An 8,173-nucleotide genomic window follows, 5' to 3' on the forward strand; every position below is an offset into this window, starting at 1 on the left:
ATATATACGATGGGCTTCTTTCAGTTTCCGTCTACCAAATCCACTCACAAGGCTTTGGTCGGCCCGAGGCTATAGTAGAAGACACTTTGCCCTAGGTGCCACACAGTGGGACTGAACCGAGAACCATGTGGTTAGAAAGCAAGCTCCTTACCACACAGCCATGCTTACACCTATAAAAATGTATTTACAGCATCCAGCTGTAGAAACTCTGCCAAATTAGATTGGAGCCTGGTGTTGCCATCCGGTTTCACCAGTCCTCAGTCAAATCGTCCAACCCATGCTAGCATGGAAGGCGGACGTTAAACGATGATGATGATGATGAAAGGGTGTGAGAGATGGATGTAGACAGACTCTAAAATATACATGCATATGTGTGTGTGTATTCACTAATGCGTACATGGATAAAATGTTAGTGGAAGGGTTGAAGTGCTGAAGTCTCATATTGATTGCCTGGTAGCAGCATTTGTTCCAGTACTTGATGATATAAGTTCAAAACCCACCAAGGGCAATGTTGTCTTTCATTTTTTTTTTGTTTTGTTTTTTTGAGGGAAGGGGCGGGGGATTGATTAAATAAAGGACCAGTCAAATACTGAGATGAGACTTCGCTCTTTCTCTCTCTCTTACCCTCTCTCTCTCCTCTTTCCCCATCTCTCTTTCTTACCTTCTCCCTCCCTCTCTCTCTCTCTCTCTACCTCTCCTTCTTTCTCTCTTTCTCTGCGTCTCTCTCTTCTTTCTTTCTCTTACTCCTCTCTCTCTCTCTCTCTCTCTCTCTCTCTCTCAAGCAAAGTGTCTGAAAATAAAGACCCAAATCACCTCCAGCCCAGCCCAGTCCAGACAGGGATCAGCTCCTCCACCTCTATGAACCACTCCCAGCCACACTAGGGTGTGTCCACATCATGTCATGCCCTAACAGCGCCCTCTGTGAATCCATTAAGAGTCAAAAGCAACAGGGACAAATGTACTTTGTGCTAAGCATTCAGTCATGTCTATGCCCCTCCCACCTCCACTACCACCACCACTATCAATACAACCACAACCAACACCACCACACCCACCATCATCACAACTGCCACCTCCACCGCCTCCACAATCACTACCACAATACTCTTGTCCTACTAACACAGTCTCTCTCTCTCTCTCTCTCTCTCTCTCGTCTCCCCCTCACCCATCACCACATCAATCATTGATTTGCTTTGGCTCAATAGATTTTCTGTTTTGTTTCTCTGTTTTGTGGCATTGTGAAATGTGGTACCAGCTGGAGCACTGGTGGTTGGTGCTGCTTGGTACTGGTTACTGGTGGCTATAAATGATGATGATTTATTGAAGCATAAAACGTAATACAAAATATCAGTTTCCCCACAAGCAACCTTAGGAAGTCTCCCTATTTTCAGGAATTTTTCATTGTTGCAATTTTATATATTTTTTTTTATTTTTACTTTTTACGTTCCTCTTATGTAACCCCACAATCTATTATCCTGTACCACCCCAAATATTTTTTGTGAACCCCTTGTGAGTAATAAAGAAAACGTTGTTGTTATTATTATTATTATATTTTCGATGTTGTTATTGTTGTTATTATTATTTATCATTGTTCAGGTCACTGCTTGGAATCGAACTCAGAATCTTGGGGTTAGTAGCCTGCGCTCTTAACCACTATGCCATGTGGCATAGTGGTTAAGAGTGCCCACAGGCATATGGCATAGTGGTTAAGAGTGCGGGCTACTAACCCCAAGATTCTGAGTTCGATTCCAAGCAGTGACTGAAGCAATAAAAGATAATAATAATAACAACAATAACAACATCGAAAAATATAATAATAATAATAACATTGAAAAAATACCTTAGGAATGAGAACCCAGGTTCGAAATTTCCCCAAGACACCTGAAGAAGGCTGGAGGGTATATCAGTCGAAACGTGTTAACAACAAACAAGATGAGGACAAATATCCGTCAAATGTAAATAAGTACCAGTTGATTACATTAGCTACAGGTGTGGCATAGGTGCAAGAGTGGCTGTGTGTAAGTAGCTTGCTTACCAACCACATACTTCCAGGTTCAGTCCCACTGTGTGGCACTTTGGGAGTGTCTTCTGCTATAGCTTCAGGCCAACCAAAAGCCTTCTGAGTGGATTTGGTGGACAGAAACTGAAAGAAGCCCATCGTATATATATATATATATATATATATATTCGTTTATATTTATATAAGGGGCATTACTACAGAATAATGCCACACACTGGACTTCCCAAAATAAACACATTTAGTACCGAATGCGAATGTTTGTGTGTCTGTGTTTGTCCCCACCAACATAGCTTGGCAATCGATGCTGGTGTGTTTACATCCCCGTAACTTAGCAGTTCGGCAAAATAGACCGATAGAATAAGTGCTAGGCTTACAAAGAATAAGTCCTGGGATTCGATTTGCTTGACTAAAGGTGGTGCCCCAGCATGGCCACAGTCAAATGAGTGAAACAAATAAAAGAATGTAAAAGACAAAGAATATATTGTTTACATGAGATGTATTCATATATGAAGCATTGCAACTTTCAGTGTTGGCTCTGATTTCTATGGAATGTCTGTAGAAATATCTTTAAAAAGTGATCTGGAAGGACAACCAGCCATAGAAACCATAAGCTGACATTGGAGCACAATGTAGGCCTATGGCTCACTAGATCCTGTGAGACTGTCCAGTATGGACATGCTTGTTAAATGACAATGATGATGGTGATGTGGAGGAGGAGGAGGAGGAGGAGGATGTCAATGATGATGATCATCATCATGACTGTCATTATTGTTAGTAAGGCAGAAGGCGGTGAGCTGGCAGAAACGTTAGCATGCTGGGCGAAATGCTTAACGGTATTTCGTCTGTCTTTATGTTCTGAGTTCAAATTCCGCCGAGGTCGACTTTGCCTTTCATCCTTTCGGGGTCGATAAATTAAGTACCAATTACGCACTGGGGTCGATGTAATCGACTTAATCTGTTCGTCTGTTCTTGTTTGTTCCCTCTATGTTTAGCCCCTTGTGGGCAATAACGAAATAGGTATTTCGTCTGTCTTTATGTTCTGAGTTCAAATTCCGCTGAGGTCGACTTTGCCTTTCATCCTTTCGGGGTCAATAAATTAAGTACCAGTTGCGTACTGGGGTCAATCTAATCAACTGGCCCCCTCCCCCAAAATTTCAGGCCTTGTGCCTAGAGTAGAAAAGAAGGCCATCAGCTGGGGCAGTCGTTAGCACGCAGGACGAAATGCTTAGTGGTGTTTTGCCTGTCACTACATTCTGAGTTCAAATTTCGCCAAGGTTGACTTTGCCTTACCTCTTTTCAGGGTCAGTAAATTAAGTACCAGTGAAACACTGGGATCGATGTAATTGACTTGTCCCCACTCCCAAAATTGCAGGCCTTGTGCCTTTAGTAAAAAAAGGGTTATTAGTAAGGCTGCAAAGGTGGACAACCAGCAGAATCATTAGCACACCGGACAGCACGCTTAGTGGCATTTCATCCATCTTTATGGTCTGAGTCCAAATTCTGCCAAGGTCGTCATACTGTCTTTTGTCCTTTCGGGATCGGTAAAATATGTACAAGCTGAGCACTGGGGTCGATGATATCAACTTATTCTCTACCCCAAACTTGCTGGTGTTGTACCAAAATTTGAAATCATTATTAGGAAAACAGTGAAGGTGACTGTTTCGGGAATCAAAAAAAAAAATAAGGTACCAGTCATGTACTGGGATTGATGTCATTGGTTTCCCCTCCCCTCAAAATCATTGACCTTGTACAACTAAGAAAGAATTGTTATTATTATTATTATTATCATTATTATTATTGTCATTATTATTATTATTGTCATTATTAAGGCAGTGAGCTGGCTGAATCGTTAGCACACCGGGCGAAATGCTTAGTGGTATTTTGTCTGCCCTTACGTTGTAAGTTCAAATTCCGCCGGGATCGACTTTGTCTTTCATCCTTTCAGAGTCGATAAATTAAGTACCAGCTACACACTAGGGTTGATGTAATCAACTTAACCCCTTTGTCTGTCCTTGTTTGTCCCCTCTGTGTTTAGCCCCTTGTGGGCAATAATGAAATAAGAATTGTTTGCACATAGGGCAAAATGCTTTGTGGCATTTTATCTGCCACTACATTCTGAGTGCCTCTAGTAGAAGGGATTGTTGAGGCAGTGATCTGGCATAATCATTAGCACGCCAGGCAAAATGCTTAGCAGTATTTCTTCTACCACTAAGTTCTAAGTTAAAATTCCGCCAAGGTCGACTTTGCCTTTCATCCTTTCAGGGATCAACAAAATAGTGGGGTCGAAGAATTCTACTTAATCCCTTCCCCTAAGCTGCCCTTGTGGCAAAAATTTGAAATCATTATTATTATTCAGCTCTGTATACCTTGGGTATGTGGAGTGGTTTGTTGTGGTGCTCTTACTTTTACTGTATTGAAAGTCTTTTACATAGGATGTGTGTGGTGCCTAGTAGTGCTATTTTCATTATTATCATCATTATTATTATTATTATCATTATTATTATTGTTCAGTAGTTTTATTTTTATAACGTGCTTTCACTTCACTACCGAGTGCAGCTCTGTGTGCCTTGGGTATGTGCTGTGGTGATCTTATGGTTACTGTATTGAAAGTGTTTTGCGTAGGATGTGTGCAGTGCCCAGTAATACTATTTTTTGTATGTTATATATATTTGTAAGTCCTGGTGTTTTTGTAATGTATTTGTCTGAATGTTTTTTCATCATACCTAATGCACTTTACTACGATAGGAATTGTTTCTCTTTTTAGGCTCCACATTCAAGTTACCTCTTTTTCCAGGTCTTTGTATTTTAATAGTTTCTCCATTATCATTATTAAGGCAGCGAGCTGGCAGTCTCGTTGGCGCACCAAGCAAAAAGCTTAGCAGCATTTCATCCGGCCTTACATTCTGAGTTCAAATTACACTGAAGTTGCCTTTGCTTTTCATCCCTTTCGGGGTCGATAAAATAAGGGTCAGTTGAGAAGAGGGGTTGATGTAATCGACTTACCCACTGGCCTGAAATTGCTGGACCAGTGCCAAAATTTGAACACCATTATTATTATCGTTATTATTATTTATCATTTATATATTTGTGTTGTATATTCAGCTGTTGTTGTTTATATATGTTCTCCCTATATATATATATATATATATATGTGTGTGTGTGTGTGTGTGGTCAGTGTTTTTAGGGGTGAGGTGGAGGGGGATTGCCTGTTTATAATTTTTTTTGTTTGCTTCTTTTATTTTCTTCCTTCGTAGTCACTGTTATTGTTAATCCTCCTTCCACTCACACACACACATACACACATACACACACCAATCTTCAAAATTTTTAATATCTATTGGTTTACATCAAACAAAGAATAACAAATGAATACACACACACACACACACACACACACACACACACACACGTATACATACACATACACACACGTATACATACACACACTTACACATCCACTCACTATACATCGTATCTCAACACACACATGCATATTCACATACTCAAAACTCACACACCATATACTTAACACATGCATACACACACACACCCATGTTCAATATATACAAACATGTGCACACACACGCACCCATATACATATATATATATATATATATATATATATATATGCTCGCACATATATACTCAATACTTACACACACATACTCAAAACTCATGCTCCATATACTCACACACATGCACGCACACACACACACACACACACACCACATGTTCAATACTTATAGATATTGAACTTGGCTGATTATTTCTCCAAGAGCTGTTGCATCTACCATCATTTGCCGCCTTCATTCCTCGCTGCAGTTAAGGCTGACCTAATCCATGCCAGACTACACCAGTGTGGAGTCTACACTACGAAGCGGTAAAGGAAACAGCTGGTGTTAAAAGAGAATAATAATAATAACAACAACAACAACAATTATAATAATGATAATATATAATATGAACGTGAACTGGTAATTTTAATAATCATTGTTACTGCTGCTATCTGTGTCGTCTGTGGAAGTTTTAACTAACTGCTGTTCACTGGAATATTACGAAAAAGCAGTAATATTAATGATAATTATAAGAATTTTTTTTTTAAATGCTTGAATCTACTGTGAGATATTTACAATCTTTGTGGAAGTTTATTTGTGACTGATCAGAGTTCAGAATTTATACCATTGTTGGGTGAATTTTACACTTGTGGATATGCTACCACTGGTATGGATGTTTACCGTCATTGTGGAAATTTTGTAGCCTAAAACCAGATAGAGAATCCCGGTTTCTATAAAAGTTTCAACGTCCTCATGAGTTTTTATAGGAAAAGTTGTGGCTGTTATCATTGTGGAAAGTTTTACGGCTGTTGCAGAAGATCCGTTTGAGTTTTGTTTTATGCTGTTTCTTTGTTTTCTGTTTTACTTTTGGATTTTTGGAACTTTTTACCACAAATTAAAGAATGCGTCAAGTCTTCCTGTAGACTTTATTGCATTTAATAAAGCTTTGAAGACACTTCTCCAAGAGAGAGATGAATGCAAAATACTTCTGGTTCAACTTTCAGAAAAAGGCTGCGAGAAATGATAAAATGACAGCATTAGGAGCAGACAAACTGTCTTCAGGAAATTTTGGATAAAAATTTAAAAGACAAAGATAGGAAAGCAGTTTGTTTCATTATTTATTATCATTATTATTATTTCTTTATTTTCTGTTGGGTTTTTTCCCCCCCTTTTTTTCAATGACTAAGAAAAAGTTGTTTCCATTCAGCTGATGTTTTAGTTTAAAGAACTTTCAAACTTGATCTGTGATTGTCTTGAAATTTTTCTAAGTTATTTTTAAATATTGTCATGAATAATTCTTTTATCAATTGGTTGTGATGCACTCAATGACATTTAAAGAACTTAAAGAAATAATTTACCAAAAGAACTTCTAAACAACTCAATATATTTTTACATTTACATATATATATACATACATACATATATATACATACATATATATATATATATATATATATATATATATATATATATATATATATATATATATATACGTATACCATATATATATTTATATATATATATATACATATGTATACATGATTCCACTAGTACTTAAGAATGTTACGAGACAACCAATATTTTATTTTGATATTGTCAAGTTTGACATTAATCGTCTCCTGTGTCTTGCTGCTACAATCAGGAATCGTAATGTTGACCATGTTTCGAGCCCTCACCGGAATCATTTTACCAATAATAGCCGTGGTCTTGGGAACTGGCCAAACTGTGTTCTTTCTGTTTACTTTTACACGGCTCACCCGGTGCGATGTAGAGAAGCCACACCCAAGCCTTTGCTGCAACACATTCCTGCCTTCATTATTCTTCTTTTTGCTCATGAGCGGATATTTCGCGTCCTGCATTTGGGCAAATTCAGCGATCAACCATGGACTACAGTTCTCCCTGGAGTTCATACTGGTCAATGATGTTTATTCCATACAAAAACACTTCAAGTGCTGCGGTGATGTTACCCCATATGTTTGGAAATACCATTTCAGTGACGGAATTATGCCTGATTCTTGCTGTCAGCAAAACTACCCCGATTGTGGTAAACACGCCCTCACAGAAAATAACCTGCATAAGATAGGATGCAGGAAATTCTTCAAACAACAGACAGAGTGTCTTATTCTATTAATCCTCATAGCCTCTGCAGTTCTCCTCTTTGAAGCAATTTTTATCATTATTGGTTATTTATACTCAAAGAAAAAATAATTTCGTAATCCTATCCTGAAAATTTTCTCATTGCCTCCATTGACTTTACACTATCTATATTTCTGTCTTCCCCATTTTTCTTTCCTTTCTTTGTTTTTTTCTTTCTTTTTTTAAAAAAACAAACTATGTATGGATCTATTGATCAATCCATCTCTCTCTCTTTGCAGCTAACTATCAATGAAACTAACTATTTATCTCTCTATTTTTCTTTCTCTCCCTTTGTCTATCTATGGATATATCTATCTATCTATCTATCTATCTATCTATGAATGAATTAATCTATCTAAGTATCTCTCTACATTAATTTCTATTTACCTATCTGTCTATTTATCTATATATATATATATATATATATATATATATATATATATATATATATATATATATATAT

Source organism: Octopus bimaculoides, chromosome 26, assembly GCF_001194135.2.
Source record: "Octopus bimaculoides isolate UCB-OBI-ISO-001 chromosome 26, ASM119413v2, whole genome shotgun sequence".
Taxonomy (NCBI): Eukaryota; Metazoa; Mollusca; class Cephalopoda; order Octopoda; family Octopodidae; genus Octopus; species Octopus bimaculoides.